Source organism: Peromyscus eremicus, chromosome 9 (assembly GCF_949786415.1).
Source record: "Peromyscus eremicus chromosome 9, PerEre_H2_v1, whole genome shotgun sequence".
Classification (NCBI taxonomy): Eukaryota; Metazoa; Chordata; class Mammalia; order Rodentia; family Cricetidae; genus Peromyscus; species Peromyscus eremicus.
In genome coordinates this window covers 12,930,789-12,940,241 of record NC_081425.1, presented here as the reverse complement: position 1 = coordinate 12,940,241, position 9,453 = coordinate 12,930,789, and the positions used below count along the sequence as shown (strand labels likewise).

Genomic DNA, 9,453 nt, shown 5'->3' with positions numbered 1-9,453 from the left:
TGGGGAGGGATTTGATGCAAACTTCAAACTTAGACTCTCCACATAATGTCTGGATGTTGGTTTCTGCATCTGTTCCCCTCTGGTGTGTGAGGAAGCCTCTCTGATGATTGGATAAGGCACTGATTTATAACTATAGCATAATATCATCAGGAATCATTTTATTGACTTTTAGAGCAGTTTTTGTTTGTTTTACTCTAGGCCTTGGGGCTATCTAGTCTCTGGTTCTCTGTTGCCCAAACAGTATCCGGTATGAATTCCTTCTCATGGAGTATCCCTTAGGTCAAATCAGGCATTGGTTGGCTACTCCCAAAAGTTTTGTGTTACTATTGAACCTCGGTGTATTTTCTAGGAAGCACAGTTTGTAGGTGGAGATTTTATTGCTGCGTTGGTGTCCACGTTTCTCTTTCAGTAACCTGCAAAATTCCTTCATGAGCTGAAGAGACTAGAGCATAAGGGTGAGGGCTCCACGTAGGCACCAGTCCAAAATTTCCATATTCAGTGAGTTGTGTGGATGTCGTCCTTGGCAATGGGGCTCCACCGTCTATTTTCAGAGATCAACCTTTATGAGAAATAGCTAGAGTTGTTAAGAGATTTTCATGGAACCCCTGGGCCAACAACTCAATTACTATAACCTAGTCTGCCCAATGGAAGTCTTTTCTGGCTACAAGAGATCAGCAATATGGCCGGGCTGTGGTGGCGTACGCCTTTAATCCCAGCACTCGGGAGGCAGAGCCAGGCGGATCTCTGTGAGTTCAAGGCCAGCCTGGTCTCCAAAGCGAGTTCCAGGAAAGGCGCAAAGCTACACAGAGAAACCCTGTCTCGAAAAACCACAAAAAAAAAAAAAAAAAAAAAAAAAAAAAAAAAAAAAAAAAGAGATCAGCAATTGATACTCTGTATTCCCCATTGCCAGGAGTAATTATTACAATCACCCTTATAGGTTCCAGGAAGCTTCCACAAAACTGTTTCCACAAGACCTCCAAAATCCCCCTCCCCAATTCCAGACATCTTTCCCTGTACCCTTTCCCTCCATCCCATCTTGTTTCCACTGGATTTCTCTGCTCCCATCCCCATCCACCCACAGTCTACCTGTGAAATCTACTCTACTTTGCCTTTCCTGTGCCCTCCTGGCCCCACACCACTCTTCGTTACCTAATATCTCTGGGTCTATAGCAGGTAGCTTGGTTATCATTTTCATAATGGGTAATATACCCTTATAAATGAGTATATACCACATTTATCTTTTGGTGTCTGCATACTCCACTTAGAATGCTTTTTTTCTAGTTTCATACTTTTGCTGCAATTTTTGATGACTTTTTGTTGTTGTTGTTTGTATTGTAGCACTTTGATTTTTCATTACACAATGAAGTGTGGCTGAGGCCTACACTTCTCTCTTGACAACAGAAAAAAATTGTCATTTCTTTTAGAGTTGAGTACAGAAACCTGATCTAAATTAAGAGAGTAAATGCATTTCTAGATGTCAATTCAAATACTTCCCAACTCAAGGCAAATGTTAGCCCAGAGTGGTCAGGAGTGAAAATACCAGGAAAGAAACTATGTCTTAAGTCTTGGACTTTACAACCATTTTAGACTAGCAAGATGAAAGTGGTAACTAGTTCAGGAACCCTTGCCATCCTAAAGGAATTCTGGAAGTCAGCTGTCAGTTAATACCCTGCACAGATCACTTCATGGAGCTCACCCAAATCCACCAGTCTGGGGATTTCTCTTCCACAGTGTGCCCTCCTCAGCTACCAAGTGACCAAGTCACATGGACTAAGGACTAAATCACTTTATCAACAGGGTAGTGAGCATGTATCAAGTGATGAGTTAACTTGAATACGAGGTCAAAAGTCAGCAACAAGTTATATGATCCAGTGCTGGTTTGGGTACAAGTTTCAAGGACAGCTTTCTTTCATAGGCTTATTCCAGTTTCATGAAACTAGTATGAGACATGTGTGTAACAGGAATATTAAAAGTTCTTATTAATAAAATCAAACCTGAGGCCAGTTATTGGGATGTACACTGGAAGATCAGAGAGACAGAATAAGCCACAGCTACCTCACCTTGCCAGTTCCTCAGCTGGTCCTGTTTCCTCAGACTGGAAGCCTCTGAGTCCTCATCCAGAATGAATCTCAGCTGAACTGCTGCTCAAAAATCTAAAAGCTTAACCAGCCAAATGCTTCTTGTTTCTGGTCTTCATGTCTTATATATTTTTCTGTTTTTGCCATCACTCCCAGGGATTAAAGGCTCGCTTTCTGGGATTAAAGTCATGTGTCACCATGCCTGGCTATTTCCAATGTGGCCTTGAACTCACAGAGATCCAGAGAGATTTCTGTCTCTGGAATGCTAGGATTAAAGGTGTGAGTGCCACCATTTCCTAGCTTTTGTATCTAGTGGCTCTTTGTTCTCTGACCCCAGATAAATTTATTAGGGTGCACAATATTTTGGGGAACACATTACCACCACGCATGTGCATTTGCTAGGGCCAATTGACATTTTAAAATCAACTCCTTCAGCAGGTGCTTGGTAGCTGCTCAGTCCATCTAGTAATAATTGCAGTGAACAGTGGTGGGGCCTGAGGTCTTATTGTGCTTGCTGATTCACTTTTGCTGGAAGATGGAGAGTGAGGAAAAGATCAAGGCACCAATCTAAACTGAATACTTGCATTTAGGGGCATCACGGATCTTAATGTTCATTGTGCTGAATGCTAGGGTTGTGGTATCCTTATGCATCTTGTCATTAATGCCTTGGTACATGGTAGTCAGACAGCACCGAGTTAGCATACAGACCCTTGAAGATGTTCACATCACACTTCCTGATGGAGTTAAAGGTGGTCTTGTAGATGCCACAAGACTCCATGCACAGGAAGGAAGATTAGAAGACTACCTCCAGACACTGGAACCACTCATTGCTGATGGTGATCATTTGCCCCTCAGGCAGTTCATAGCTCTTCTCCAAGGAGGAGTAATATGCAGCAGTGGTTATTTCTTGCTCAAAATCCAGGGCAGCATAGTACAGCTTCTCCTTAATTTCATGCACAATTTCCCTCTCAGCTTGATGGTGAAGCTGTACCCACACTTAGTATGGATCTGCATAAGGTAATCTGTCACATCCCTACCAATCAGATTCAGACTTAAGATGGCATGGGGAAGAGCAGAGCCCTTGATGGATATAGGCACTGTGTGTGTGACCCACTTTACCAGAGCCCATAACAGTGGTGTGTCCAGATGCATATATGTACAGCATCACCTGAGTGGTCACATACAGGGCTGGGATGTTGAAGGTTTCAAACATTATCTACCTTTCTTCTCATGATCCGCATAAGATTGCCAGTACCCCCAGTCAGCAGGAAGTAGTATGGGAAGCTACTCCCAAATTTCCAAAATATTGTTTATGAATGTTTATTTTTATTTAAAGTCTGTTGATTATAAATGCAATCTTTTTCTAAAGAAGAAAAAGGGATATAGATATGATAGGATGAAAAGGTATATTATTGAATCTACTTTTAAAGAGCAGCAATTGTTTGAAATGTTTTACATTGCTATGGATTTTAGTTTATTGACACAAATTTAAAGTTAATTTTGTTGTACTCTCTATATATATTTCTACTCTTGTTTAAGGTACTATGTTTATGCAACTCATTTAAAATTATAATGTATAATTAAGAAATACAGATTAATAATTAGTCATCTATGACAATCAAATTTATAGTCATGTTAGTTAAGTTTTTAGGTATATATAGATATATTTCAATTAGGTAAGTAATCTTCAAACACTATATGGCATTTAAAATGTTTTAAGAATCTAGACTTTTCTGGACAGTGAGAACATCTGTTCCTAGAAGGACGAATTACTTCAAAGAGGATAATGGGCATCAAAGAAAGTCATTATGGAGTTGGTTTTCTTTATGGTGAAAGTTAGCCACAGGGCAAAAAAGTGCCCTTGCCTTGACTGCTTGACAGGATGCTGTATAAACTAGACATGCAGGACCCATGGGAAGGTGACCACTGAACTTTGTAAGGCGAGTTGGTCCTTCAGGTTCCTGCTTCACAGAAGAAACTGCCAGACATTCTAACGGAAATGGGGAGAACCAACTGATGAACTTTGTCAGAATGGGTGGAACAGTCCTTAAGTTTTCCTTTCTGCTTCACTGAAAGCTATGCCAGAGACTCTAGGCCTGTAAGCTAAAGATAGATGCCTCTGTAGCTGGAGTGTTTCTCTCCAGGTCCTGCCAAGCCCTTGCAGTCCCACAGCTCACTTATAAAATAATCACTCAAAAGCTTGTATTACTTATAAACTGTATGGCCGTGGCAGGCTTCTTGCTATCTAGTTTTTATATCTTAAATTAACCCATTCCTATTCATCTATAAGTGGCCATGTGGCTCATGGCTTACTGGTATCTTAACATGTGGTTCTCATGGCAGCATCTGGCAGCATCTCCTCTCTCAGCCTTCCTGTTCCCAGCCTTCTCCTCTCTCTTTGTCCCGTTTATACTTCCTCCCTGACTACTAGCCAATTAGCACTTTATTTATTTACCAATCAGAGCAACACATTCACAATATGGAGAACATCCCACAGCATGCCTCCTCAACATTACAAAGGGACTTTGGATGACTTTCCAGGTAGCCAGACATCTCTGTCATTTCTAGGGAAGTTCCTTGCCCTGCATTTCCTGCTTACTCAGGTAATATTATATCCTTCTGAAGTATTTGATGGTGTTGAAGACTAGTTATAATTTTCTTAGTCATGATAAAAGATATATTAGGTATAAAACTTTAGACTCACAAAAATAGGATAGATGATAGAATATTCAATTTTGCTAAATACAAATAGACTAGATATGGTAACTGTAATTCTTGCTTGATAACTGTTTTGTTATATATAATTTTACTATGTTAAATTAGAAACCTCCCTTTTTGATTAAACAGAAAAGAGGAAGTGCTATGGGATATCTTTCTGTATGCTGTGAATATGTATGGCTCCCATTGGATAATAAATAAAGCCGTTTTGGCTTATGGCAAGAAAACTTACAGCCAGATGGGAAATCCAAACAGAGATAGAGAGAAGAAGGGTGGAGCTGAGAGAGACACCAGCTGCCACCCAAGGAGCAACAAGATACCAGCAGACCAGTAATTACACAGCCACATGGAAATATATAGATTAATATAAATGGGTTGAATTAAGTTGAAAGAGCTAGCTAATACAAGCTGAAGCCATAAGCCATACAGTTTGTAATTAACATAAGTTTCTGAGTGATTATTTATAAGTGGCAGTGGGACCACAGGTGGGAGAGATTTGTCCAGACCACTCGGGGCTGGGCAGGACCAGAGAAACTTTCAGCTACAATTATCTGTATCATCTTATCCTGTTAGCCTTTGGGGTTCAAGATAGCCTCAGTCAGTGGCGCTCGGTGCTCTTCAGGAGCCACACACAGTTTACCATAAAACATGTGATGCCAGATTTCCATGTTATCTGTTGGTGACAATGACATTCTTGATAGTTTATTTCAGGGTCATGTAGCTTGAGTTTTCCTGCCTGGCCCACAGTCAGGACAAAGCTCTGTCACTTGCCAGTCCCACAGCCGCTTAGACCCAACCAAGTAAATACAGAGACTTATATTGCTTACAAACTGTATGGCCGTGGCAGGCTTCTTGCTAACTGTTCTTATACCTTAAATTAATCCATTTCCATAAATCTATACCTTGCCACATGGCTCGTGGCTTACCGGCATCTTCACATGCTGCTTGTCAGGGCAGGCTGGCAGTCTCTCTCTGCCTTCCTGTTCTTTCTTTTCTCCTCTCTGTTAGTCCCACCTATACTTCCTGACTAGCCACTGGCCAATCAGTGTTTTATTTATTGACCAATCAGAGCAATTTGACATACAAACCATCCCACAGCAGGGTCAGGATACTCCTCTTATTCTAAGCCCAGCCATCCATGTCGTTGTCCTTTGGGCCCATGCCAACAATGATGCCCTGGTGTCAGGGAGAGAATGATGGAAGAAAACATGGCACTCAGGGCATTGTCAGTAGCAAAACCCAGTTTATACATACTTGATTTCTTGTTCTAATGGGGCAACTGAGCAGTGAAAAGACACTCAGAGTAATTTGGCAACAGAGAGTGAGACCCATGATATCATTGTTTTTAGCAGCTAAGTAATACTCCATTGTGTAAATGTACTACATTTTTGTTACCCAATCTTCTGTTGAGGAACATTTAGGTTGTTTCCAGTTTTTGGATATTATGAATAAAGCTGCAATGAACATGATTGTGCAAGAGTCCTTGTGGTAAAATGGAGCATCCCTTGACTATTTGCCCAAGAGTAGTGTAGCCAGATCATGAAGCAGAAGGATTTCCTCTTTTTTTTTTTTTCCTGAGGAACCACCATATTGATTTCCATAGTGGCTGTTAAAGTCTGTACTCCTTCCAGAAATGAATGAGTGTTTCCCATTGCTCCACATCCCCTCCAGCATAAACTGGCCCTAGTTCTCTATTGGATGTGGAGTTGGTAAAATTGGCATCAAAAAGACCTTGTTTTTTGTTATTTTCTTGAGAACAGAATACAATTGCATCATTCTTCCCTTCCAAAACCTCATATATTACCCTCCCTGCTCTCTCTCAAATCCACAGCCTCTATTTTCATTGATTTTTGCTATAAGCATAAATGCTTTTGTATATGCATACATATTTCTTATTATAGCATGCTCAATGTATACAAAAACTGCTTACATGTACATTTTCGGGGCTGATCATTTGATACTGAATAAACAATTGGTGTGCTCTTCCCTGGGTAGGACTATTTACTCTGCTCTCATTAATCCTTATTTTCATATAGTTCTTCAGGTTTGAGATCTTTAGGACTTTCTCTGTTTACTTTGTCATAACTGTTTGTGTTGTCCTTGTTCAGTTCCTGGTTGTGCAGTCATGTTGGTAATATTTTATGGCTATTGCTTTTGACATTACTAGAAGTCACTATCTTACAGCAAACACTCTACCCTTCTGAAGTTATAAACTTTCTTCCCTTCTTCTGCAGTATTCCTTGAACCTTTGGTGTTGGAGTGTTTTTCCAGATATAGTCACTGGGACTGGACTCCACAACTTTCCATTTTAATTGGTTGTATTTTTTATGTAACAGTCTCTATTTCTTGCAAGAGGGGTGAGGAATACATTTACATGTGAGTTTAAGGACAAAAATTTAGAAATTAGTTAAGGATTATTCTGGATTAGTGAAGTTGTGGCTATAGTTGCTCTTCCAAGACACATGACTGCTCTGACCCTCAGAAGATGTCTAAGTTTCCAGTAGCAGGCATGCTTTCTATCTTTTTTATTTAGGTCTTAAGTCAAATTAGCAAGCTGTTGGTTACTGTCAAGGTATGCGTGTCACTAGATATCATAGCTTGGCAGTACTGTTTTTTGCTTCACTTCTATGGAATTTTTCATGGTTTCTTCTGATACTGTGAAGCTAATCCTTTGGAAGGAGAGTTTCAGATCAATGTCAACCCAGAGGTTTCTGAGCCCTGTGAGGAAATGCATAGTGTCTTCAGCATTAACAACATACTTTTCATGTCTTGTGGTCAATTAAGAGAAATACCAATTGCACATAAATTTTAAGAATCTTTTGGACAGCCACACCATCACCTCAATGGAGGGCCTCTCATGCTTTGAGTTGAGGGTTTTGTTAAGTACACTTTGGCTTTTAGAAGGAATTGTTAGCTTAGATGAGAAATTTTTATTTAAACTATGTATATATACTCAAACTTAAGTGTATTATAGGTAATTTCAAGGTGAATAGTTAATAGTATTCCTTACGGCCTTTTCAGACATTCTTATTATTATTTTACCCTCTTTCCTCTGTATTTATTTCCTTCCCTCTTCACTAATTAGTGCTCTTCCCTTTTTTCCAATCAAATTATATTGATTTTTAATAATTATGTTTTAATAATCATTATTGCATGCAAGAACACTTACTCAAACTCCATTATCTAGTAATTGTAGAAACTATTATTTACTTAGTAGAAACCATTTTCTGCATTACCTTAAAAATTTTCATGTTTTATGTAATACATCAAACAAGTACCACAATTTTAAAATCATTTATATGTATTTTGCCAAATAACAAGAGTGATTGTCATAGTAATTATAAAACTTTCTAGAAAATTTATTATTGCTCATACTATATAGCTCATATACAATTGTTTTGGAAATACTACTAAATTCTCATAGACATTTTGAAACTTCAAAAATCATTATTCATTTTCTTTATTTTTCTTTTTCAGAGACAGGATTTCTCTGTGTAACAGTCCTAGCTGTACTCAAATTCAATTTGTAGACCAGGCTGGCCTTGAACTCACAGAGATCTATCTGCCTTTGCCTCTGAGTGCTGGGATTAAAGGCATGCTCTATCACTGCCCACCCACTATTCATTTTCTTATGATTTCAATCTATAGCTTAATTTTATAGAATTGTGTATAGAAAAGTTCATTTCCATTGTCCATATTTACAGAAAGAATTGTCTCTTGTAAATTAAATCAGAAAAAATATTCATGTAGTAAAATCTTGGTGGCCCCAGATGGTCCAATTGGAATGTGATCTTAAGGACTCTGCTTCTAACCCTAATGAGTCTATAGGTGAATTCATAGTTAAACATTATCAGGAGGTAAAGACCTCGGGGATAGGGCCCAGATGAAGAAGGTGAATTGCAACATGTCTACCTTTGAAGGATATGTTGCTGCTCTAGCTTCTTTCATTTCTCTTTCTATTTAATATCCATATTACCATTGTCTTCATTGAAATAGCACTTTATTAAATTGCCTAGAGAATGAACAGGTATCTATGGAGTGCTGCAGAAAGGGTGATGGATTGAGAGTTTCTTAGAAAAAATACAGTATGCATAAGTTAATGAGACATGATTTCTCGAAAAAATGAATATAAGCAGTGATATAAAATGGAGGTTTTGTTCAGGCTAAAAGCTTTCTACTTTTGATTAAAAATAAAAAAAGAAGACACTTTACTGAGGTACTTTTCATTTGCCTTTGAATATTGAATCCTTTGGATTCATTCTTTCATAGATAAAGATGTTTGGACTGTTTTTAAATTATAGCTAAAGAGTGTTATTGCACTTATCTAAATTATCTACTTTTCTCAATGTTATTATTGTACTCTATGATGACATACTTGTATGTGTTTGTGCGAACACTTCACTGTATATTTATTTGTACTCTGGCAGTAGATGTATTTACACAATATACAGAGAAATAGTTAGCTGTCTTCCTCAGTGTTTCTGTATATGCAGCCTTTTGTTTTGTATCTCTGTGAATGAATATGTGAGTATATTAATATCCGTAATGGACATGCTGAGATTTTTATTGTGAGTAAAATTAACATATAGATAAACTTATGACATCTTAATAGCAGCAAATCCTATCACTCATATGCATGGTATACCCTGGTCACTTA

At 38.5% G+C, this 9,453-nt stretch overlaps 1 pseudogene; it reads right to left on the bottom strand.

Moving 5' to 3' along the window:
• Window positions 1–2,645: 2,645 nt before the first annotated feature.
• On the bottom strand, window positions 2,646–8,513 carry LOC131919154 (actin, cytoplasmic type 5-like; annotated as a pseudogene).
• Between the last annotated feature and the right edge of the window lie 940 nt (window positions 8,514–9,453).